The sequence below is a fragment of the Hyla sarda genome, chromosome 5 (assembly GCF_029499605.1).
Source record: "Hyla sarda isolate aHylSar1 chromosome 5, aHylSar1.hap1, whole genome shotgun sequence".
NCBI lineage: Eukaryota > Metazoa > Chordata > Amphibia > Anura > Hylidae > Hyla > Hyla sarda.
Genome location: NC_079193.1, coordinates 7,936,099 through 7,963,532, shown reverse-complemented (window position 1 = coordinate 7,963,532; position 27,434 = coordinate 7,936,099). Strand labels below are relative to the sequence as shown.

The 27,434-nt window shown below is 45.6% G+C and overlaps 1 long non-coding RNA gene across 1 annotated transcript in view; it reads right to left on the bottom strand.

Annotated features, from left to right (window-relative positions):
* Nucleotides 1-2,996: 2,996 nt before the first annotated feature.
* The window catches only part of LOC130272855 (uncharacterized), a 59,937-nt gene continuing 35,499 nt past the window's right edge, over nt 2,997-27,434 (bottom strand). The window contains exon 3 of the long non-coding RNA XR_008843764.1: nt 2,997-3,064. This is a non-coding gene — a long non-coding RNA (uncharacterized LOC130272855). The remainder of the gene's footprint in view (nt 3,065-27,434) is intronic.

The window sequence follows — 27,434 nt, the reverse complement described above, 5'->3', positions numbered from 1 at the left end:
TTCTTTTCTATGTTGGCAGGCCTTTTTGTGTTGGTGTTTGTCACGCTTCCAATTTACAGCGGTGTTCTGCAAGTGCTTGCGGGAGGCTGGCTATCATGCAGAGGTCAGTGTCCCTCAGAAGGTCAATGTCCCTCAGGAAGTAAATGGCCCTCAGGAGGTCAGTGTCCCTCAGAAGGTCAGTGTCAGTGTCCCTCAGAAGGTCAGTGTCAGTGTCCCTCAGATGGTCAGTGTCCGTGTCCCTAAGATGGTCAGTGTCCCTCAGATGGTCAGTGTCCGTGTCCCTCAGATGGTCAGTGTCCCTCAGATGGTCAGTGTCAGTGTCCCTCAGATGGTCAGTGTCCCTCAGATGGTCAGGGTCAGTGTCCCTCAGATGGTCAGTGTCCCTCAGATGGTCAGTGTCCCTCAGATGGTCTGTGTCCCTCAGGTGGTCAGTGTCCCTCAGGTCAGTGTCCCTCAGATGGTCAGTGTCCCTCAGATGGTCAGTGTCGGTGTCCCTCAGATGGTCAGTGTCCCTCAGAGGGTCAGTGTCAGTGTCCCTCAGATGGTCAGTGTCCCTCAGATGGTCAGGGTCAGTGTCCCTCAGATGGTCAGTGTCCCTTAGATGGTCAGGGTCAGTGTCCCTCAGATGGTCAGTGTCCCTCAGATGGTCAGTGTCCCTCAGATGGTCAGTGTCCCTCAGATGGTCTGTGTCCCTCAGATGGTCTGTGTCCCTCAGAAGGTCAGTGTCCCTCAGATGGTCAGTGTCCCTCAGATGGTCAGTGTCCCTCAGAAGGTCAGTGTCCCTTAGAAGGTCAGTGTCCCTCAGATGGTCAGGGTCAGTGTCCCTCAGATGGTCAGTGTCCCTTAGATGGTCAGGGTCAGGGTCCCTCAGATGGTCAGTGTCCCTCAGATGGTCAGTGTCCCACAGATGGTCAGTGTCCCTCAGATGGTCAGTGTCCCACAGATGGTCAGTGTCCCTCAGAAGGTCAGTGTCCCTCAGAAGGTCAGTGTCCCTTAGAAGGTCAGTGTCCCTCAGAAGGTCAGTGTCCCTCAGATGGTCAGTGTCGGTGTCCCTCAGAAGGTCAGTGTCCCTCAGAAGGTCAGTGTCCCTCAGAAGGTCAGTGTCCCTCAGAAGATCAGTGTCCCTCAGAAGGTCAGTGTCCCTCAGAAGGTCAGTGTCCCTCAGATGGTCAGTGTCGGTGTCCCTCAGACGGTCAGTGTCCCTCAGACGGTCAGTGTCGGTGTCCCTCAGACGGTCAGTGTCGGTGTCCCTCAGACGGTCAGTGTCGGTGTCCCTCAGACGGTCAGTGCCCCTCAGACGGTCAGTGTCCCTCAGACGGTCAGTGTCCCTCAGACGGTCGGTGTCCCTCAGACGGTCGGTGTCCCTCAGACGGTCAGTGTCCCTCAGACGGTCAGTGTCCCTCAGATGGTCAGGGTCGGTGTCCCTCAGACGGTCAGTGTCCCTCAGACGGTCAGTGTCCCTCAGACGGTCAGTGTCCCTCAGACGGTCAGTGTCCCTCAGATGGTCAGTGTCGGTGTCCCTCAGACGGTCAGTGTCCCTCAGATGGTCAGTGTCGGTGTCCCTCAGATGGTCAGTGTCCCTTAGAAGGTCTCTTCTCACTTCTTCAGTCATTGTTTCTTCCCTATACCTCCTGAGTCACAATGTTAACACCCGGATTTACTGATACATGTGAATTAACTAGAACCTGCTGTTCTATGAAGCGCCGGGTTATTCCCTTTAGAAAATCGGCTTTAATAGGAGGCATTTCACGCCATATGGTTGTAATTACCATAACCAGAAACATATGTCGGATTACAGTGGTCTTCTCGGGACATCTGTCATTGCTGCACAAATTAGCATCACATGAATCCCAGTGTTTACTTCTCTACTAATCCTCTCAAGGGGAAGAAGAGTTTTTGGGTCTTTTTTTAAGTTTCTGATTCTTGTTAATATAATTTGTACATTAATACTGTACAACATGGGGTCGTGCGCAGATCACAAGTGTTGTATATAAATATCAATGTTGATGACCATAAAGAAGCACTCTAGATTTTTCTGCCCATATCATGCACATTCATCACTAGTCCTACAGCACCATCTGTTTTATTCCAGCACAGCTGTAGCCATGCATTTCATTACTGTAACTGTAACATGTGATCACCAATCTGACCTACAGAAAAACAGTGTTTAATGTGTCAGAGGAAGTGGTCAGTCCTGGATCAGCTGGGGTCAGGATATATAATAGCTATACACCTCTACTCCAGCTCTATCTGTATACTGCTGCTGCTATTTATATGGGATCAGGTCATATAGTAGTTACACACTTCACCTCCAGCTCTCTCTGTAGACTGCTGCTATCTCTATGAGATCAGGAGATATAGTAGTTATACACCTTCCCTTCAGCTCTATCTGTATACTGCTGCTATCTCTATGGGATCGGGATATATAGTAGTTATACACCTTCCCTCCAGCTCTATCTGTATACTGCTGCTATTTCTATGGGATCAGGATATATAGTAGTTATACACCTCCCCTCCAGCTCTCTCTGTATACAGCTGCTATCTCTATGAGATCAGGATATATAGTAGTTGTACACCTTCCCTTCAGCTCTATCTGTATACTGCTCCTATCTTTATGAGACCAGGAAATATAGTAGTTATATACCTCCCCTCCAGCTCTATCTGTATACTGCTGCTGCTATCTATATGGGATCAGGATATATAGTAGTTATACACCTTCCCTTCAGCTTTATCTGTATACTGCTGCTGCTATGTATGGTTTTCTGACACACAACTTAAATGGTCTGTATAGACTAGACACGAAGGGAGAAGTTGTGCGTTTTTTTTTATATATATATATATATATATATATATATATATATATATATATATATATTTAAAAAAAAAAAAAAACATTAATTCTCTTCTACTGACTTAAATTTAATGAACCTCACATTAAAACCTCAGATGGATATGGGTAAAACTTTGTTCTTGCAGCTTAAACATTGAACTTTTCTCTTTTTTCTATGCTATAATCCGCAGACGCGTCCTCTCTTCCGCCCATTACATATTCCGGACTTTTCTCCTATTAAGTAAAACACCAAAACATGACATCTCTGAAGCCATTAAGACACCGACATCAATTTTACATCAAACTTTTCAGCCGTGTTTCCCTGGGAGACTTTTTCTCCTAAAATAAGAATGTATCCAAAATATTCCGGTAACAGTGGTGATATCCGGGGGATATTGGCTGCCGGGGATGAATCTTTGATGTTACTGCTCCAATTTAATCACAAAAAGACTTTGAAGGCGAAAAGTGTCCCCCAAGGCGCCAACTCCGTGCAAACTCTGACTCGAAGAGGGAAAAAGACGAATTAGTGGAGAACCATGAAGAAAAGGCTCCACAACAACATGGATGGACTAAGGGAAATTCGGCCATTTGAGTCAGTTCGTGGTTACTTATGTGGTTGAGAGTGTGAGATGCAGGGCAGATGGAATTACCCTAGGGGCAGATGGCATTAACCCTGTGTGTTCGTGATGCCAGGGCATGGTTTATCCTCAATACCACCCGAAGGAATACTGCTGGATCCTGGACTAGGCACGGGGGCAAAAATGACTCTGACACCAAGTTACGGACAATGGTATCTTTACTGAGTGACAGATGGAACAGTATATACAGTTCAGACAGGTCCACAGAGGTGACCAGTGACAACAGAGACCTTAAGGGCTTGCTGGGACTTGCAGTAGATTTGGACAATTTAAGTGCAGACCACTCTGACTTGACATTAGATGACTGTGACTGACTTGACTTGACACTGACAATGCTGTGGTTGTAGCTTACTTGTAACTTGTGGATGCTGGACTGACTTGAGACCTCCCATGGACTCCAGACACACTCTAGGACAGTGATGGCGAACCTATGGCACGTGTGCCACAGGTGGCACACCGAGCCCCCTCTGTTTGCATGCGGCCATAGTTCGCAATGGATGCCTTCTGATGCGCTCCGCCATTGTGAATTGGAAACTTGCGACCGCTCCTCCCCTCAGCTCTCCGAAGGTTTCCGAAGCTAGAGCTGGGGGGAGCGAAGGCAGAGCAGAGGACGCAGATCTGCACGGGAGAAAGAAGCCACGCCCCCTCATCTCCCCCTCCCAGATGACACAGGTCTGCACGGGAGAAAGAAGCCACGCCCCCCTCATCTCCCCCTCCTGGAGGACACAGATCTGCACGGGAGAAAGAAGCCACGCCCCCCTCATCTCCCCCTCCCGGAGGACACAGGTCTGCATGGGAGAAAGAAGCCATGCCCCCCCCTCATCTCCCCCTCCCGGAGGACACAGGTCTGCATGGGAGAAAGAAGCCATGCCCCCCCCTCATCTCCCCCTCCTGGAGGACACAGGTCTGCACGGGAGAAAGAAGCCCCGCCCCCTCATCTCCCCCTCCCGGAGGACACAGGTCTGCAAGGCAGAAAGAAGGAAGAGCAGGGGAGAGAGGACGTACACAGCTTCTCATCTCCCCTCCCTAATGATTTCTATGTGTGAAGGGGGACATACTGCACGGGCTGGGGATGATTTCTATGTGTGAAGGGGGATATACTGCACGGGCTGGGGATGATTTCTATGTGTGAAGGGGGACATACTGCACGGGCTGGGGATGATTTCTATGTGTGAAGGGGGACATACTGCACGGGCTGGGGATGATTTCTATGTGTGAAGGGGGACATACTGCACGGGCTGTGGATGATTTCTATGTGTGAAGGGGGACGTACTGCACGGGCTGGGGATGATTTCTATGTGTGAAGGGGGACATACTGCACGGGCTGTGGATGATTTCTATGTGTGAAGGGGGACATACTGCACGGGCTGGGGATGATTTCTATGTGTGAAGGGGGATGTACTGCACGGGCTGGGGATGATTTCTATGTGTGAAGGGGGACGTACTGCACGGGCTGGGGATGATTTCTATGTGTGAAGGGGGACATACTGCACGGGCTGTGGATGATTTCTATGTGTGAAGGGGGACGTACTGCACGGGCTGTGGATGATTTCTATGTGTGAAGGGGGATGTACTGCACGGGCTGGGGATGATTTCTATGTGTGAAGGGGGACATACTGCACGGGCTGGGGATGATTTCTATGTGTGAAGGGGGACATACTGCACGGGCTGGGGATGATTTCTATGTGTGAAGGGGGACGTACTGCACGGGCTGGGGATGATTTCTATGTGAAGGGGACATACTGCACGGGCTGGGGATGATTTCTATGTGTGAAGGGGGATATACTGCACGGGCTGGGGATGATTTCTATGTGTGAAGGGGGACGTACTGCACGGGCTGTGGATGATTTCTATGTGAAGGGGACATACTGCACGGGCTGGGGATGATTTCTATGTGTGAAGGGGGATATACTGCACGGGCTGGGGATGATTTCTATGTGTGAAGGGGGACGTATTGCACGGGCTGTGGATGATTTCTATGTGAAGGGGGATATACTGCACAGGCTGGGGATGATTTCTATGTGTGAAGGGGGATATACTGCACGGGCTGGGGATGATTTCTATGTGTGAAGGGGGACATACTGCACGGGCTGGGGATGATTTCTATGTGTGAAGGGGGACATACTGCACGGGCTGGGGATGATTTCTATGTGTGAAGGGGGACGTACTGCACGGGCTGGGGATGATTTCTATGTGTGAAGGGGGATATACTGCACGGGCTGGGGATGATTTCTATGTGTGAAGGGGGACGTACTGCACGGGCTGGGGATGATTTCTATGTGTGAAGGGGGATATACTGCACGGGCTGGGGATGATTTCTATGTGTGAAGGGGGACGTACTGCACGGTCTGGGGATGATTTCTATGTGTGAAGGGGGATATACTGCACGGGCTGGGGATGATTTCTATGTGTGAAGGGGGATATACTGCACGGGCTGGGGATGATTTCTATGTGTGAAGGGGGACATACTGCACGGGCTGGGGATGATTTCTATGTGTGAAGGGGGATATACTGCACAGGCTGGGGATGATTTCTATGTGTGAAGGGGGATATACTGCACGGGCTGGGGATGATTTCTATGTGTGAAGGGGGACATACTGCACGGGCTGGGGATGATTTCTATGTGTGAAGGGGGATATACTGCACGGGCTGGGGATGATTTCTATGTGTGAAGGGGGACATACTGCACAGGCTGGGGATGATTTCTATGTGTGAAGGGGGACATACTGCACGGGCTGGGGATGATTTCTATGTGTGAAGGGGGATATACTGCACGGGCTGGGGATGATTTCTATGTGTGAAGGGGGACGTACTGCACGGGCTGGGGATGATTTCTATGTGTGAAGGGGGACGTACTGCACGGGCTGGGGATAAGGGGGGGAGAGGGACATCACAGACTGGGGATAATTTCTATTTGAGGGCACTTTGAGGGAGACAATGAGAGGACTACATAACTTCCTTTCAGATGAGAGGTTAGAGCCAGCGATCTGCGCATGCGCAGTGTACTCGCACGCATCGCGGCTGCTCTCGGCCTACCTCAGGGAGCAGGGGGAGCAGCCACAATGTCTGCGAGTACACTGTGCTAGCGTATGGCAACTCGCAGATCACTGTGTGACTGCCCATACCGGTGGATTGCCGCTACAAGCAGACAGGCACAACTAGAGGCACACTATAGGGACTGGCATCTGCCGTTCCATGTGACCCTACCGTTGGATAGAGGATAAGATGTCTGATCACAGGGGTCCCGTCGCTGGGGACCCCCGCGACCTCGGGATTTGGCAGCCTAGTCATCCGTACATGGAGCGAACTCCGCTCCGTGCCTGATGACTGGCGACTACAGCCACCACGCCCCCCTCCATTCATGTCTATGAGAGGGGGCATGACGGCTCCCATAGACATGAATGGAGGGGCCGTGGCGTGATGTCACGAACACGGAAGCTCCAAGCTTTCATGTTCCGTATGCCACTGTGGCCGGCCCGGAGATTGCGGGGGATAAGATGCTTTTCGGCAGAGTACCTCTTTAGGTGAGGGCTATAGGGAACTTTAGAGAAGATGGTGCATCTACAGTTAGTGATCTGCCCGTCCATTATGTTACCGATTCCTCTCTGCAACCGGGAACCGCTCCCCGTCATGCCGGAGCACATTACGCTTTGTGTCTCCTAGAGGTCACCTTTGTCCTCAGATTTTTTATCTCGAATAATACAAATGCTCTGTGATCATGATAAGACGGAAAACTCAATAGATACTGAAAGAAAGAGAAAACATTTAATCTACCAAAGAGCATATCAGGGGAGAGGAGAATTTGAGACGGCCTGTCACTTTAAATCCATCAGGAGAAAACAAGGTCTAAGATATGTATTGTTAATGTAAAAAAGATTAAATTACTGTGCAAATGACTTATCACTGTTCATTAAATGTATAACGTTCATGGGTAAAAATGTCTCAATGTGACACAAGTCAACTTTATTACTCAGGTGCGAGTCTAGTAACATCATGTGACTATATATATATATATATATATATATATATATATATATATATATGAACATAACTACTATAATACTGCTCCTATATAAAGGACTATATCTACTATAATACTGCTCCTATGTACAAGAATATAACTACTATAATACTGCTTGTATATAAAGGAATATATCTACTATAATACTGCTCCTATATACAAGAATAGAACTACTATAATACTGCTCCTATATACAAGAATAGAACTACTATAATACTGCTCCTATATACAAGAATATAACTACTATAATACTGCTCCTATATACAACAATATAACTACTATAATACTGCTCCTATATACAAGAATAGAACTACTATAATACTGCTCCTATATACAAGAATAGAACTACTATAATACTGCTCCTATATACAAGCATATAACTACTATAATACTGCCTCCTATATACAAGAACATAACTACTATAATACTGCTCCTATATACAAGAATATAACTACTATAATACTGCTCCTATATACAAGAATAGAACTACTATAATACTGCTCCTATATACAAGAATAGAACTACTATAATACTGCTCCTATATACAAGAATAGAACTACTATAATACTGCTCCTATATACAAGAATATAACTACTATAATACTGCTCCTATATACAACAATATAACTACTATAATACTGCCTCCTATATACAAGAACATAACTACTATAATACTGCTCCTATATACAAGAATAGAACTACTATAATACTGCTCCTATATACAAGAATAGAACTACTATAATACTGCTCCTATATACAAGAATAGAACTACTATAATACTGCTCCTATATACAAGAATAGAACTACTATAATACTGCTCCTATATACAAGAATAGAACTACTATAATACTGCTCCTATATACAAGAATAGAACCACTATAATACTGCCTCCTATATACAAGAATATAACTACTATAATAATGCTCCTATATACAAGAATATAACTACTATAATGCTGCTTCTATATACAAGAATATAACTACTATAATGTGGAGGGGAGATAGAGAGATAGGACCGCACCGCGGTCACCCACAATATCCGGGAGTGTGTACACTGTGACAGGGGATGTCGGAGGTATGGAGCGGGGTGGTGCAAAAAAGCAGGAGAGAACAATGTCCAAAATAGCAAATTGAGAAAAAGGTTGCTTCTGCACTCACCCTTGTTGCGCTGTGTCACTGAGTTAGTCCATGTACGGCCGGCCGCTGTACGGGAGATGATACGGAGAGATCGCTGCAGCCGGAGCTGAGCGGTGACAGCTACGAGCTCGTTTTGCGGTTAAAACCGCTTCTTCAGGCCCGAAGAAGCGGTTTTAACCGCGAAACGAGCTCGTAGCTGTCACCGCTCAGCTCCGGCTGCAGCGATCTCTCCGTATCATCTCCCGTACAGCGGCCGGCCGTACATGGACTAACTCAGTGACACAGCGCAACAAGGGTGAGTGCAGAAGCAACCTTTTTCTCAATTTGCTATAACTACTATAATAATGCTCCTATATACAAGAATATAACTACTATAATACTGCTTCTATGTACAAGAATATACCTACTATAATACTGCCCCTATATACAAGAATATACCTACTATAATACTGCTCATATATACAAGAATAGAACTACTATAATACTGCTCCTATATACAAGAATATAACTACTATAATACTGCTTCTATATACAAGAATATAACTACTATAATACTGCTTCTATATACAAGAATATAACTACTATAATACTGACTCCTATATACAAGAATATAACTACTATAATACTGCTCCTATATACAAGTATATAACTACTATAATACTGCTCCTATGTACAGGAATATAACTACTATAATAAGTAAACTGTAGAACGAAATGGCACTGTCCGGATGTATTAGATAGGTTTTGGTGGTGATAGCACTTCCAGGAGATCGGGTAAGCAGACAATCGATGGGGGTGCAGGTTTAACAGGAAAAGTCCAATAATAAGTGCAAGTGTAGAAGGAAAAAACCGCACTCACCCACTTTAAATGTGCTGCAAACGAGGAGATTTTTATTCAGCCGGGGGTCAAAGTCCGGAACAGGTGAAGGACGTGGAGGAGAAAAATGCAACTAGTTTCGCTCACAGAGGAGCTTTATCCAGCTAATGTGCCACCACTGGGGGAAGAGGAAGTGGGAATCTTATACCGCCCAGGGAGGCTGACGTAACATATGCAATCAAAGGTGATAGAACACACATGAGCATGTATTGGTACGTAACAGCCAAGAAATGGTAAGAAGAAAAAAAGGGGGGAGGGAAAAAATATTTTCAATGAAAAGAAGAATGCAACATAAAAACCGCTAGGTGAAAAAAAACCTAGGAAAGAGAAAAACATATAATCTAGATAAGAAAAAAGAGGGAACAGAAAAATATGTATAGTATGGAATGTTAAAAAAATGTAACTATATATTACAGAAAAATTATTTTATATATACTAGAGGGGGGGCCCGCGAAACAAATTGTCAAAAAAAGAAAAACTATATTACTTGAAAAAATTAGTGAAAAAAAAGAATTTTAGAATGATAGAAAAACATAGAACTTGGTCACAAAAAAACACTTAGATCTTGACGATCGTTCAGACCTAGTCCCTCTAAGGTTCGTGTGCGCATAATCCACTGTCACGATTCGGCTTACTGGTAGTGGATCCTCTGTGTCAGCGAGGGATTGGCGTGGACCGTGCTGGTGGACCGGTTCTAAGAGGCTACTGGTATTCACCAGAGCCCGCCGCAAAGCGGGATGGTCTTGCTGCGGCAGTAGCAACCAGGTCGTATCCACTAGCAACGGCTCAACCTCGCTGACTGCTGAGAAGGCGTGGTACAGAAGGACTAGGCAGAGGCAAGGTCAGACGTAGCAGAAGGTCGGGGCAGGCGGCAAGGTTCGTAGTCAAGATGGATAGCAAAAGTTCAGGTAACACAGGCTTGGACAACACTAAACGCTTTCACTGGCACAAGGCAACAAGATCCGGCAAGGGAGTGCAGGGGAGGTGATCAGATATAGCCAGGGAGCAGGTGGAAGCCAATTAAGCTAATTGGGCCAGGCACCAATCATTGGTGCACTGGCCCTTTAAGTCTCAGAGAGCTGGCGCGCGCGCGCCCTAGAGAGCGGAGGCGCGCGCGCCAGCACATGACAGGAGGGGCCCGGGACGGGTAAGTGACCTGGGATGCGATTCGCGAGCGGGCGCGTCCCGCTGTGCGAATCGCATCCCCGGCGGCCATGTCAGTGCAGCGCTCCCGGTCAGCGGGACTGACCGGGGCGCTGCAGGGAGAGAGACGCCATGAGCGCTCCGGGGAGGAGCGGGGACCCGGAGCGCTAGGCGTAACATCCACCTTTCTTCAGCACAGAGCAAAGTCTTGTGCTTGTCAATTCCCGGTTGGTTTTCTTTAACTCTTTGTAATCCGGTGAATCTCAAAACTTCTGCATTGCCTTCATGAGCAGTCCGTATATGTTCGATTAGCCGCATGCATCCGTGTCCAGTGTGAATTGACCGGAGATGTTCGCGGAATCTGATTTTTAAAGAACGAATAGTAGAACCAATGTAAAAACGTCTGCACGGGCAAGTTACTGCGTATACAACATAATCAGTGCGACAACTAAGGAAATCTTTAAGTCGCACTTCGATTCCTCCCAAGGAAAAATTCTTATCAGTTAGGAAGTATTTGCAGTGTGAACAGTGCCCGCATTTAAAATTACCGATAGGGGTGGAAGATGAGAGCCAGTCTTTGTTCTCAGCAGGTAAAGTACTTCGGACAAGCATATTGCTTAGACTTTTACTTCGTCTAAATGAAATTAGAGGTTTTTCGCAGGACATTTCACGGAAGAAAGGGTCATTTTCGATTATGAACCAATTGTTTTTAATGACTTGACACCGCCATAATGTTATATTGAAAGGAAAACACAAATCTATGTGAATCCTTTTTCTTTTTTTCCCCTCGATTTTTGTATTGTATGGTGACCAACTCGATTCTAGGAATTTTCCTCGCTTTTTTTTTTCCCCCTCCCCCCTTTTTTTCTTCTTACCATTTCTTGGCTGTTACGTACCAATACATGCGCATGTGTGTTCTATCACCTTTGATTGCATATGTTATGTCAGCCTCCCTGGGCGGTATAAGATTCCCACTTCCTCTTCCCCCAGTGGTGGCACATTAGCTGGATAAAGCTCCTCTGTGAGCGAAACTAGTTGCATTTTTCTCCTCCACGTCCTTCACCTGTTCCGGACTTTGACCCCCCGGCTGAATAAAAAAATCTCCTCGTTTGCAGCACATTTAAAGTGGGTGAGTGCGGTTTTTTCCTTCTACACTTGCACTTATTATTGGACTTTTCCTGTTAAACCTGCACCCCCATCGATTGTCTGCTTACCCGATCTCCTGGAAGTACTATCACCACCAAAACCTATCTAATACATCCGGACAGTGCCATTTCGTTCTACAGTTTACTTATTTGGACTTTCTTCCTTTGAAATTGAGCACGTCTAAGAGTATATGTATATAGAAAGTAAATATTTTTGGGACGATTTCCATTAACACAACCGGCTTTGTATGTTATTCCACCGCCGCTGGTATGGAAGAAATAGAAGCTTCAACAACAGGAGATACGGAGCATACCTTTCTAGCTTCAGGCAGAGAGGACGTGGAGGGGTTTTTCGACAAATGCAATTTGGAAGACAACACTAAAGCACTGAGCACTAGAGCACTTGAATTAAAAATCTCTCAACTGGCCGAGAAAGAAACAAAGCTATTCTGGTCAGTGCAATCCCTAAAAGCTTATAAAAAATGCAACAGAGTCCCACGTGGACTACGGGTCTTCAAAGAACCTTCGCAATTCCTACATGACGAAGAATTCCTTAAAGAATGGGAACAAGCTAATTTAAATCATTCATTCACTCTGTTACTTCTCACTTTGCAAAGAAATGAGACTAATATGAACAAACTGCAAGAAATCTTTGCACGGCTAAAACTGAGCTAAGAACTAGACTGACGGAAAATCTATTTTCTACTTTCGTAAAAAAACTAGAAAAACGTCTTATACCCATCCAATCGGAATTAAAGGAACGAAAAAAAGATAAGTTTATAAGAGATAAACAGGATTATGAGACAAAAAAATTTTTTTCCTGGAACAAAAATCCACTAAAGAAAAATCACAAAAAACGCACTTTTTCACGCCCACCTAATAATAATAAAAAAACTCGCGACTATTGGACTACCGATTCTGACTCCAGCAATTCGGACGAACACCCTAATTCTGCCAGGCAAAATTCGAAAAAAACTTCACCTAAAACTAAACCACAAGCATCTGAAAATTCAGAAGAAACTGCAACTACCTCTCAAACATGTGACCCTTTAGGAAACGCACCCGAAGAGGAAGAGGAAGGAGAGCCAACAAACACTCAAAATCGCAGGAAACGCAAGCAAGTCAAATGGTACCCTCAGGACTAGAAACACTCACGGTTATTAATCTCACGGGTGAACCACTTGACGCACCAACGGAACAGGTCCTTAGTAAAGGTCTGAATTTTTGCATTCCAACTGCCTTCGATCCAGTTAATTTTGAAATTGATCTGTATAAAAATATCAGAAAAATGAATTTATTTCGCTTTTTCAACAAAAATAAAGATGATAATTCACAAAAAAGGAATAAAATGTCTCGAGATGTTAAAATCGGAATTTTTTTTTTTTTTGCACCAGATACCCCACCCAGCTCAGACTGAGACACAGTTGCACTTCTTATGAGTTTGATGGACGAGGATTCTATTCTTGAAGAAAGGGAAGAGATTGAAAAATCTCCCAAAATTTTTTTCTCCGGAGGGGTTAAATCCTCCTTTAACCCTCCCCTACAGCATGGGAGTAGCCTGGATACATTCTCCAAACAAGTGCTAAAACAAACAAGAGCCTTGATCTATCCACAAATCACTTCCAACCTCACTAAAGATGAAGAAAAAGCCCTAAAAACCTTGCAAAACTGCAAAGATTGGGTGATTAAAAAGGCAGACAAAGGCCAAAATGTGGTTATCATGAAAAAAGAGTATTACATAAATGAAGCCAACAGGCAGTTACAAGACACTGCAACTTACTTATCTCTTACAACTGATCCCACACCAAAAATTTCCAATAAAATCAAAACATTGTTGAAAAAATACACAGAAAATGGCTTTAAAAAAAAAAAAAAACACTGCGGAGAAATTATTTAATCCACATCCAGTCAATCCTCGATGGTACTTTCTACCAAAAACACACAAAAGCATTGAAGCACCCCCTGGCCGCCCCATCGTGGCAGGCATTGAAGCCATAACCAAAGCATTATCACAATATTTAGAGTGGCTTTTACATCCCTTCTTACCTAAAATACCATCCTATGTTAAGGACACCGACGATCTTCTTTTATCCCTGGAATCCCTGCAATGGCAGGAATCCTACATTTTGACATCTATCGATGTCGAAGGATTGTATACCAGAATTCCCCAGAGGATGGGAGTACAAGCGGTACAACAATTCTCCTTCATAGGTGAAGCACTCCATCTAATTCTCGAGAATAATTGTTTTACTTTTCAGAATAAATGGTTCGCTCAATGTACGGGGACCGCGATGGGGACACCTGTGGCATGTTCTTTCGCCATCATATTCTTGGCTATATTCGAAAAGCTATACATTCTCTGCAAATAAAACCCATTTTCCTCCTATATAGTAAAGTATTTTCGTTACGTGGACGACATTCTGATTGTCTGGAATGGAACTTCAGAGAAGTTCGCGGAATTCATCAATTACATCAGTAATAATAATATGAAATTTACCAGTAAAATCAGCACTAAACAATTGGAATTTCTGGATGTACTTCTGGTGATTGAAAACAACCAACTCCAAACAAAAGGCTACAGGAAACCCACGGCTTCAAAAAATCTCCTCCATCATAACCGTTTTCACCCTCATCACACAAAAACTGCATTACCATATAGCCAGTTTTTAAGGCTAAGAAAAATAAATAAAATAGAAATTGATTTCGAGATACAGGCCCAGGAGTTGTATCAGCGTTTCTTATCTCGTGGCTACCCTGAGCATGATCTTATAAAAGCACTTGAAAAAGCGAGGAAAATTCCTAGAATCGAGTTGGTCACCAAACAATACAAAAATCGAGGGAAAAAAAAAAGAAAAAGGTTCACATAGATTTGTGTTTTCCTTTCAATATAACATTATGGCTGACACCATCCGTCAAGTCATTAAAAACAATTGGTTCATAATCGAAAATGACCCTTTCTTCCGTGAAATGTTCTGCGAAAAACCTCTAATTTCATTTAGTCGAAGTAAAAGTCTAAGCAATATGCTTGTCCGAAGTACTTTACCTGCTGAGAACAAAGACTGGCTCTCATCTTCCACCCCTATCGGTAATTTTAAATGCGGGCACTGTTCACACTGCAAATACTTCCTAACTGATAAGAATTTTTCCTTGGGAGGAATCGAAGTGCGACTTAAAGATTTCCTCAGTTGTCGCACTGATTATGTTGTATACGCAGTAACTTGCCCGTGCAGACGTTTTTACATTGGTTCTACTATTCGTTCTTTAAAAATCAGATTCCGCGAACATCTCCGGTCAATTCACACTGGACACGGATGCATGCGGCTAATCGAACATATACGAACTGTTCATGAAGGCAATGCAGAAGTTTTGAGATTCACCGGATTACAAAGAGTTAAAGAAAACCAACCGGGAATTGACAAGCACAAGACTTTGCTCCGTGCTGAAGAAAGGTGGATTATGCGCACACGAACCTTAGAGGGACCAGGTCTGAACGATCGTCAAGATCTAAGTGTTTTTTTGTGACCAAGTTCTATGTTTTTCTATCATTCTAAAATTCTTTTTTTTCACTCATTTTTTCAAGTAATATAGTTTTTCTTTTTTTGACAATTTGTTTCGCGGGCCCCCCCTCTAGTATATATAAAATAATTTTTCTGTCATATATAGTTAAATTTTTTTTAACATTCCATACTATACATATTTTTCTGTTCCCTCTTTTTTCTTATCTAGATTATATGTTTTTCTCTTTCCTAGGTTTTTTTTTTCACCTAGCGGTTTTTATGTTGCATTCTTCTTTTCATTGAAAATATTTTTTCCCTCCCCCCTTTTTTTCTTCTTACCATTTCTTGGCTGTTACATACCAATACATGCTCATGTGTGTTCTATCACCTTTGATTGCATATGTTACGTCAGCCTCCCTGGGCGGTATAAGATTCCCACTTCCTCTTCCCCCAGTGGTGGCACATTAGCTGGATAAAGCTCCTCTGTGAGCAAAACTAGTTGCATTTTTCTCCTCCACGTCCTCCACCTGTTCCGGACTTTGACCCCCGGCTGAATAAAAATCTCCTCGTTTGCAGCACATTTAAAGTGGGTGAGTGCGGTTTTTTCCTTCTACACTTGCACTTAATATAACTACTATAATACTGCTCCTATATACAAGATTATAACTACTATAATACTGCTCCTATATACAAGAATATAACTACTATAATACTGCTCCTATATACAAGAATATAACTACTATAATACTGCTCCTATATACAAGAATATAATTACTATAATACTGCCTCCTATATACAAGAATATAACTATTATAATACTGCCTCCTATATACAAGAATATAACTACTATAATACTGCCTCCTATATACAAGAATATACCTACTATAATACTGCCTCCTATATACAAGAATATAACTACTATAATACTGCTCCTATATACAAGACTATAACTGCTATAATACTGCTCCTATATACAAGAATATAACTACTATAATACTGCCTCCTATATACAAGAATATAACTATTATAATACTGCCTCCTATATACAAGAATATAACTACTATAATACTGCCTCCTATATACAAGAATATACCTACTATAATACTGCCTCCTATATACAAGAATATAACTACTATAATACTGCTCCTATATACAAGACTATAACTGCTATAATACTGCTCCTATATACAAGAATATAACTACTATAATACTGCCCCCTATAGACTAGAACAGCGGTCTCCAACCAGTGGCCCTCGAAATGTTGCAAAGCCACAACTCCTAGTATGCCCGGACAGCCGGAGGCTGTCCGGGCATGCTGGGAGTTGTAGTTTTGCAATAACTGGAGGGCCACAGTTTGGAGAACACTATACTAAAATATAATACTGCTTTATAATAGATTGCACAATCTGTTTATATTAAAGATAATAGAATATAATCCACGTCGATAGCTGCGGGTAAAGTCATCCAGATCTGACCCACTCTGCGTGCTCCATCTTCCCGTCTCTGTGTCGTTGGATGAATGGCGGTAAAAGCAACCGGCTATAATTATATATCTCGCTAAGTCGCTCGCAGACGTTTCGGCAGCCGCCACTCCATAAAAATAACCAGCATCCATTTTCCTTCATTTAGCAATTTATTGTTATTATTATTCAGAAATATTCCTGTCAAGAAGAATCCATTAAGGGAAATGTAACGTGCAGAGAGCCGCAGAGCGCAAATCCACAAACAGCGCAATCTTAACATTCCCCAGATTGTTATGGAGGCAATAAAAACACATTACATAAAATTGTATGAAAAATCATCTCAGTTCACATTAAAGAGGTAAAAATACAAAAGAGCACGAAAAATAACCACATGAACTTGTGTGAACTTAGAATAGATATTGGTGGAGATATAACCAGAATGAAGGGCAGAATAGATATTGGGGGAGATATAACCGGAATGAGGGGCAGAATAGATATTGGGGGAGATATAACCGGAATGAGGGGCAGAATAGATATTGGGGGAGATATAACCAGAATGAGGGGCAGACTAGATATTGGGGGAGATATAACCAGAATGAGGGGCATAATAGATATTTGGGTAGATATAACCAGAATGAAGGGCAGAATAGATATTGGGGGAGATATAACCGGAATGAGGGGCAGAATAGATATTGGGGGAGATATAACCAGAATGAAGGGCAGAAATGATATTGGGGGAGATATAATCAGAATGAGGGGCAGAATAGATATTGGGGGAGATATAACCAGAATGAGGGGCAGAATAGATATTGGGGAGATATAACCAGGATGAAGGGCAGAATAGATATTGGGGGAGATATAACCAGAATGAGGGACAGAATAGATATTGGGGGAGATATAACCGGAATGAGGGGCAGAATAGATATTGGGGGAGATATAACCGGAATGAGGGGCAGAATAGATATGGGGGGAGATATAACCGGAATGAGGGGCAGAATAGATATTGGGGGAGATATAACCAGAATGAGGGGCAGACTAGATATTGGGGGAGATATAACCAGAATGAGGGGCAGAATAGATATTTGGGTAGATATAACCAGAATGAAGGGCAGAATAGATATTGGGGGAGATATAACCGGAATGAGGGGCAGAATAGATATTGGGGGAGATATAACCAGAATGAAGGGCAGAAATGATATTGGGGGAGATATAATCAGAATGAGGGGCAGAATAGATATTGGGGGAGATATAACCAGAATGAGGGGCAGAATAGATATTGGGGAGATATAACCAGGATGAAGGGCAGAAATGATATTGGGGGAGATATAATCAGAATGAGGGGCAGAATAGATATTGGGGGAGATATAACCAGAATGAGGGACAGAATAGATATTGGGGGAGATATAACCGGAATGAGGGGCAGAATAGATATTGGGGGAGATATAACCAGAATGAGGGGCAGAATAGATATTGGGGGAGATATAACCAGAATGAGGGGTAGAATAGATATTGGGGAGATATAACCAGAATGAAGGGTAGAATAGATATTGGGGAGATATAACCAGAATGAGGGGTAGAATAGATATTGGGGGAGATATAACCAGAATGAGGGGTAGAATAGATATTGGGGAGATATAACCAGAATGAGGAGCAGAATAGATATTGGGGGAGATATAACCAGAATGAGGAGCAGAATAGATATTGGGGGAGATATAACCAGAATGAGGGGCAGAATAGATATTGGGGGAGATATAACCAGAATGAGGGGCAGAATAGATATTGGGGGAGATATAACCAGAATGAGGGGCAGAATAGATATTGGGGGAGATATAAACGGAATGAGGGGCAGAATAGATATTGGGGGAGATATAACCAGAATGAGGGGCAGAATAGATATGGGGGAGATATAACCAGAATGAAGGGCAGAATACATATTGGGGGAGAAATAACCAAAATGAGGGCAGAATAGATATTGGGGTAGATATAACCAGAATGAAGGGCAGAATAGATATTGGGGGAGATATAACCGGAATGAGGGGCAGAATAGATATTGGGGGAGATATAACCAGAATGAAGGGCAGAAATGATATTGGGGGAGATATAATCAGAATGAGGGGCAGAATAGATATTGGGGGAGATATAACCAGAATGAGGGGCAGAATAGATATTGGGGGAGATATAACCAGAATGAGGGGCAGAATAGATATTGGGGAGATATAACCAGGATGAAGGGCAGAATAGATATTGGGGGAGATATAACCAGAATGAGGGACAGAATAGATATTGGGGGAGATATAACCGGAATGAGGGGCAGAATAGATATTGGGGGAGATATAACCGGAATGAGGGGCAGAATAGATATGGGGGGAGATATAACCGGAATGAGGGGCAGAATAGATATTGGGGGAGATATAACCAGAATGAGGGGCAGACTAGATATTGGGGGAGATATAACCAGAATGAGGGGCAGAATAGATATTTGGGTAGATATAACCAGAATGAAGGGCAGAATAGATATTGGGGGAGATATAACCGGAATGAGGGGCAGAATAGATATTGGGGGAGATATAACCAGAATGAAGGGCAGAAATGATATTGGGGGAGATATAATCAGAATGAGGGGCAGAATAGATATTGGGGGAGATATAACCAGAATGAGGGGCAGAATAGATATTGGGGGAGATATAACCAGAATGAGGGGCAGAATAGATATTGGGGAGATATAACCAGGATGAAGGGCAGAATAGATATTGGTGGAGATATAACCAGAATGAGGGACAGAATAGATATTGGGGGAGATATAACCGGAATGAGGGGCAGAATAGATATTGGGGGAGATATAACCGGAATGAGGGGCAGAATAGATATTGGGGGAGATATAACCAGAATGAGGGGTAGAATAGATATTGGGGAGATATAACCAGAATGAGGGGTAGAATAGATATTGGGGGAGATATAACCAGAATGAGGGGTAGAATAGATATTGGGGAGATATAACCAGAATGAGGAGCAGAATAGATATTGGGGGAGATGTAACCAGAATGAGGAGCAGAATAGATATTGGGGGAGATATAACCAGAATGAGGGGCAGAATAGATATTGGGGGAGATATAAACGGAATGAGGGGCAGAATAGATATTGGGGGAGATATAAACGGAATGAGGGGCAGAATAGATATTGGGGGAGATATAAACGGAATGAGGGGCAGAATAGATATTGGGGGAGATATAACCAGAATGAAGGGCAGAATACATATTGGGGGAGAAATAACCAAAATGAGGGCAGAATAGATATTGGGGGAGATATAACCAGAATGAGGGTCAGAATAGATATTTGGGTAGATATAACCAGAATGAGGAGCGGAATAGATATTGGGGGAGATATAACCAGAATGAGGGGCAGAATAGATATTAGGGAAGATATAACCAGAATGAGGGGCAGAATAGATATTGGGGGATATATAACCAGAATAAGGGGCAGAATAGATATTGGGGGAGATATAACTAGAATGAAGGTCAGAATAGATATTGGGGAGATATAACCAGAATGATGGGCAGAATAGATATATACTCTCCCAGCCACCACTGCTGCCGCAGCTACTGCAGCGCTCCTTCCTCCTGCACCTCCAGCTACAGACAGTAGGGGTAAGGAGTGTTTTCATGGGGTTCTTGTTGCTCTTCCCCTCTAGAGCCAGGGGCGGCACAGGCATAGCCGCCGCCACTCCCGCTCTGGCTCTAGGAGGCAACACAGGCGGTCCTTCAGGGCCTCATGCTCCTCTAGGAGGAGCAGGTGCTCCAGATCTTCACGTTGGAGGTCTCCCTCCTCATTGTCAGCTTCCTCCAGCTCCTCTGAATCATCTGCTGCAGGCTCCCGGCGCCGTTCCGTGCGGCGGCCGAGTTCCCACAGTCAGACGGCTGCCAGTGCGCTGCTGCCCCACGCCACAGGCAGTGGTGAAGTGGTTCCTCCTCCAGTTGTGCCTTTTACCTTGTCTGGACCTGGTGAGTGTACCTATTCTGGGGCTTGGGGGGGCTGGCGTGGGTTCTCAATTAGTGCCTGCCCTAAGGGCTCTGGCTGATCAGTTGTCCCCTTCTCCTGAGGCTAGTGTATTCAAGGATATGTTCTTTTGTGGAGCAAGCCCTTTGGGTGCGCATTTGTCAGAGGAGGTTAAGAGTAAGATTTGGGAGAACGCTTATGTAGAAATATGGTCCCTAGTTTCCACGGATCAACATACTGTGGATAAGGAACGCAAGGCTTTGGGTGAGCGGTCTTTTGACCGTGAACCCAAGGTTGTGAAAACTATATCGAATTGGTTACAAGCATTTAGTGTGCTGGGGTTTGTTATGGGCCAGAAGCATCCTGAACGTTGTTCGGAGATGTTCATTCACCAGGATATGATCTACTCGTTTTACAAGTCCCACGGGGGTTCCGTGTGGTGGCGGTACGATGAGGAGTTCAGGAGGCGTCTGGCCCTTCAACCGAATATGGGTTGGGGTGTAAAGGTGACCGATGTGTGGCTAATGAGGAGGCCGATCACTTGCGTTTTGGGTTTTCTTTTGGTTTTTCATCCCATTTCCCGCCTTTTTGCTCCTAATCTCAAGTCCGCCAGGGATCATCACCAGGGCTGTTTTGCGGGACAAATTGGCAGATGAGGTTTCTAAGGGTAGGATGGAAGGTCCTTTCCCGTCCCCTCCTTTTATGAATCCCAGGGTTTCCCCCTTGGGTTTGGTGCCTAAGAAGGAGGCTGGAAAATTTTGGTTGATCCACCATTTGTCACATCCTGAGGGTTCGTCTGTCAACGACGGTATTCAGGAAGAGGATTTTGACAGGGTGGTGGAGTTGGTGCGGAAAGCGGGCAGAGGGGCGTGACTGGCCAAGTCGGATGTGGAGGCGACGTTGTGCCTTCTTCCGGTGCACCCTGAGTGTTATCATCTGTTGGGTAGATGGTGATTATTTTTATGATGCGTGCCTACCGATGGGTTGCTCCATATCGTACCACTATTTTGAAATGTTCGGTTCTTTCCTTGAATGGGTGGTGCGGTATGAGACCGGTTCTTCGGCGGTCACGCATTATTTGGATGACTTTCTTTTTGTTGGTCCTGGAGATTCTGTTTTATGCCGTTTTTTGCTTGACGTCTTTCGTTTTTCATGGACCGTTTTGGGGTCCCTTTGTTCAAGGACAAGACGGTGGGCCCTTGTTCAATGATGTCATTTCTTGGCATTGAGATCGACTCGCTGGCCATGGTCTTCCGCCTTCCAGCCGACAAAGTGGCGAAACTGCGTTCTTTGCTGTCTGGTTTTCTTGTGGCCCGCAAGGTGTCTCTGGTTCAATTCCAGTTCCTGCTAGGTTTATTGAATTTTGCGTGTAGGATCATGCCTATGGGCCATGTTTTTTCCCTCAGGTTGCCATTGGCCACTAAGGGCGTTAGGCTTTGGAGCCACAGCATCCGTGTAACTAGGTCGCTGAAGGCGGACATTTCGGTCTGGCTGTGTTTTTTTGGAAACGTACAATGGGCAGACTTGTTTTCAGTCTTCTGTATGTGATGAATGGGGGGGGGGGGGGGGGACTTTCCCTGTTCACGGATGCGGACAATTCTGTTGGTTTTGGGGCAGTGTTTGGCTCCCGGTGGTGTGTTGAGGCGTGGCCTGACTCTTGGCAGTTTTTGGGTTTTTGTCGCAATTTACTATTGCTAGAGCTTTTTCCCCATAGTGGTAGCTGTGAAACTTTGGGGGAGCGAATTGAGTGACCGCCGGGTGTGTTTTTGGTCAGACAATATGGGTGTTGTTAATTAATTCTCTTTCTTCCAGCTCCCCACCTGTAATCAACCTGTTGCGTCACCTTGTGCTGCGATGTTTGGAGTTTAATGTTTATTTCAGGGCCCAACACGTCCATGGTGTTGAGGATCAGGTTGCTGATGCTTTGTCTCATTTTTTTTGGCAGGAATTTCGGAGGCTGCACCTGCAGGCAGATCCGGAGGGTTGCTCGTGCCCAGCCAGCCTGTGAGACATCGTGGGGAATGCCTAATGTCTTTGGTCTGCTCTTTGGTGGCTCCTGCGACTTGGTCATCCCACGGTAAGGTGTGGGCGGAGTGGTTGGAGTTGGTGGGGGCCGTGATGTCTCTAATGTTGTGTCTTCTAGGTTGGAGGTCACGCTGGATTATTTGCTGGCGCTGCACTCTAAACGGGTGTTGGGTGCTGTTGCTGAGCGGCGTATGGCGGGGGTGGCCTTTTATTTTCAGCTTTTGGGTTGGTCGGATGTTACAAAAAATGTTGTTATCCGCCAGGCCCTGAAGGGTTGGGCTCGGGAACAGGTTAGCCTTGATGTACAGCTCCCGATTTTCTATCTGTTGTTGGGTCGTTTGGTGGCGGCTACGGGCACGGTTTGCTCCTCACCTTTTGAGGCGGTTTTGTTTTCCACGGCTTTTGTGCTGGCTTTTGCGTTGACACCATCCGAGTCAAAAGAAAATGCTAATCTCCTGGGCTACAAGAGAATAAATACCATCCCAGTCACAAGAGAGTGAACACTACCTCAATTAACCACCAGAAAGTCAACACCATCTCAGTGGGCCACAAGAGAGTAAACACCATCTGTGGAGCAGGGAAACACTAACATACTGGGCCACAAGAGAGTAAACACCATCTCACAGGGCCACAAGAGAGTAAACACCATCTGAGTAGAGATGTCGCGAATTGTTCGCCGGCGAACAGTTCCCGGCGAATTTAGCATGTTCGCATCGCCGTGCAAACATATGTGAAGTTCGATCCGCCCCCTATACTTTAACATTGCAGTAAACTTTGACCCTGTGAGTCAGAATCAGCAGACACATTACAGCCAATCAGCAGCAATCCCTCCCTTCCATACCCTCCTACCTCTTGCACGGACGCCATTTTACCCTCATTCAGCATGCTGCAGGTTTAGGAAGTGGAGGGTCAGAGAAGCTGCTCCTGCTGTATAGGGAAAGCGATAGCTAGGTTGCTGCTAGGTGGTGTATTCAGGGTCCAGTTTACTCCTAAAGCACTAGTGTAACATCTGCTTTAAGGACAGCACCCAAAAAAGCCCTTTTTAGGGCTGAGAGATATCAGTCCGTGTGTCTTGCAACAGCTGGAGGCACCCTGGCCTGGAGGGAACCGCTGGTTAAAAGGGGTACTCCAGAATCAAACTTAAGTTCCTTCAAGCAACTAACTACTACAGTATTCAAAGGGCTGAAAGATATCAGTCCGTGTGTTTTGCAACAGATGGAGGCACCCTGGTTGGGGACCACTGCTTAAAAGGGGAACTCCGCTGGCAAGCTTTTTTTCTTTAAAGCAACTAACTACTACAGTATTCAAAGGGCTGAAAGATATCAGTCCGTGTGTTTTGCAACAGCTGAAGGCACCCTGGTTGGGGACCACTGCTTAAAAGGGGAACTCCGCTGGCAAGCTTTTTTGCTCATTGTCACACTAGTGCAGATCACACTTGGTGTGACAGTTGTGCAAATAAAAATAAAAATAAAACTTTTTTGGCTGTTAAATAAAACCAGTCGTCACTGTCAGTTCACGTCAAAGTTACCAGTTTTTTTTTGCCTGCAGGGCAAATTGTGTCACCCTAGTGCAAATCACATTTGGTGTGACACTTGTGCAAATTTAACCAAAAAAATTACAGGCAGAGGAAGGCTACCCTGCAGGGGCCGTCGTGGTGCTGGGATTCCCTTTGGCCCTAGAATAGCCAGTGTTCAGAGGCCACGTACCCTGAACCCCCAAAGTTCTGAGGACTTAGTTGACTGGCTATCACAAGACACCCAATCTACTACTGCTTCTGCTCGGAACCTTGACGCACCATCCTTCTCCTCCTCTAGCTTAGCTTCGGGCACCTCTCATGCTACCACTTGCCCGCCTGCCGCCACCACCAACACTAGCATCACAGCAGCTTTACTTGATCCGTCAGAGGAGTTATTTACACATCAGTTTGAAGACATGAGTGATGCGCAACCATTATTGCCAGAGGATGTAGTTAACAGGGATATGTCTCAGTTAGGCAGCATTACACAAATGGACGTACGGTGTGATGATGATGTTGTACCCGCTGCTGCTTCCTTTCTTGAGGTGTCAGATAGCGGTGAAGGTGTTGATGACGATGTGTCCGTGGATGCCACGTGGGTGCCCGCTAGAAGAGGGGGAAAGTTCAGATGGGGAGACAGAGAGGAGGAGGAGACGAGTTGGAAGCAGGGGGAGGTCGTCGCAAGGAGCTAGTGGCACAGTCAGACAGTTTGCATCTGCATCCGGGGTCAGCCAGACGGGACGCCAATCAACGCATGCTGTTGCCACCACCAGAATGCCGTCATCGCAGAGCTCAGCAGTGTGGCATTTTTTTTGTGTGTCTGCCTCTGACAACAGTGAGGCCATTTGCAACCTGTGCCAGAAGAAACTGAGTCGTGGGAAGTCCAATACCCACCTAGGCACAACTGCTTAGTGAAGTCACATGATGTCACATCACAAACGCCTATGGGATCAACACGTTAGTACAAGCAGCACACAAAGTCAAAGCCGCAATCCATCTCCTGGTCCAGCATCTTCAGCCAGGTCAACCACTGCTGCCCTCCTTGCCCCCTCTCAACCATCCGCCTCTCCGTCTCTCGCCTTGAGCAGTTCCTGCTCATCTGCTCACAGTCAGGTGTCTGTCAAGGAGATGTTTGAACACAAGAAGACAATGTCTCAAAGTCACCCCCTAGCCCGGCATCTGACAGCTGGCTTGTCGGGAACTGCTAGCCCACCAGCTTTTACCATACAAGCTGGTGGAGTCTGAGGCCTTTAAAAAATTTGTAGCCATTGGGACACCGCAGTGGAAGGTACCCGGCCGAAATTTTTTTGCACAAAAGGCAATCCCCAACCTTTACTCAATTGTGCAAAAGGAAATTATGGCATGTCTGGCACACAGTGTAGGGGCAAGGGTCCATCTGACCACTGATACCTGGTCTGCAAAGCATGGTCAGGGCAGGTATATCACCTACACTGCGCATTGGGTAAACCTGGTGATGGCTGCCAAGCATGGAATGCGTGGATCTGCAGAGGAGTAGGTGACACTGTCACGACTTGCAGGGAGGCCTGCTGCCACCTCCTCGTCTCCTCTTACGCCATCCTCTTCCATAACATCCTCGGCCGAGTCCTCTTCCACTGCTGCGTCTTGCTCCACATCACCCCACCCCAGCTCCCCAGGTGCTATTCCACATCCCGGATACGGCAGTATCACGCCATCTTGGAGTTGACTTGCCTCAAAGCAGAGAGTCACACCGCACCAGCACTCCTGTCGGCCCTGAACGCACAGGTGGACCAGTGGCTGACTCCGCACCAACTGGAGATCGGCAAGGAGGTTTGTGACAATGGAACAAATTTGTTGGGGCATTGAGGTTGGGCAAGTTGACACCTGTGCCGTGCATGGCACATGTGTGTAATCTGATTGTACAATGCTTTGTGCTCAAGTACCCAGGCTTACAGGATGTCCTGAAGCAGTCCAGGAAGGTGTGTGGCCATTTCAGGCGTTCCTACATGGCCATGGCGCACTTGTCAGATATCCAGCGGTGAAACAACATGCCAGTGAGGCGCTTGATTTCCAACACGTTGGAATTCAACACTCCTAATGTTCGACCGCCTGCTCCAACAAGAAAAAGCCGTCAACGAATATTTGTGTGACCGGGGTGCTAGGACATCATCTGCGGAGCTGGGAATTTTTTTGCCACGTTACTGGAGGCTCATGCGCAATGCCTGTCGGCTCATGCATCCTTTTGAGGAGGTGACAAACCAGGTCAGTCGCACCGAAGGCACCATCAGCGACATCATACCGTTTGTTTTCTTCCTGGAGCGTGCCCTGCGAAGAGTGCTGGATCAGGCAGTAGATGAGTGTGAAGAGGAAGAGTTGTGGACACCATCACCACCAGAAACAGCCTTATCAGCATCGCTGGAAGAGGATTGTGAGGAAGAGGAGTCAGAGGAGGAATGTGGCTTTGAAGAGGAGGAGGAGGACCAACCACACAGGGTGCTCCTTGTCACTTATCTGGTTCCTGTGGTGTTGTACGTGGCTGGGGGAAGAGGATGATACCTTCCCTGACATCACTGAGGACAAGGAACGGGACATGAGTAGCTCGGCATCTGTCCTTGTGCAAATGGGGTCTTTCATGCTGTTGTGCCTGTTGAGGGACCCTCGTATAAAAACGATGAAGGAGAACGACCTGTACTGGGTGTCCATGCTACTAGACCCCCGGTATAAACATAAAGTGCCTGACATGTTACCGCATTACAGCAAGGCGGAAAGGATTCAGCAGGTCCAAAATAAATTAAGAAGTATGCTGTACACAGCGTATAAGGGTCATGTCACAGCACAACAGGGATCTAACAGGGTAAGAGGTGAAAGTAATCCTCCTCCTCCTCCCACGAACACGCCGGCAAGGACAGGATGCTGTACAGACATGCTGTTGATGGAGGACATGCAGAGCTTTTTAAGTCCTACGCATCGCCACAGCCCTTCGGGGTCCACCATCAGAGAATGACTTGACCGACAGGTAGCAGACTACTTGGCCTTAACCGCAGATATCGACACTCTGAGGAGCGATGAACCCCTTGACTACTAGGTGTGCCGGCTTGACCTGTGGCCTGAGCTATCCCAATTTGCGCACAAACTTCTGGCCTGTCCTGCTTCAAGTGTCCTGTCAGAAAGGA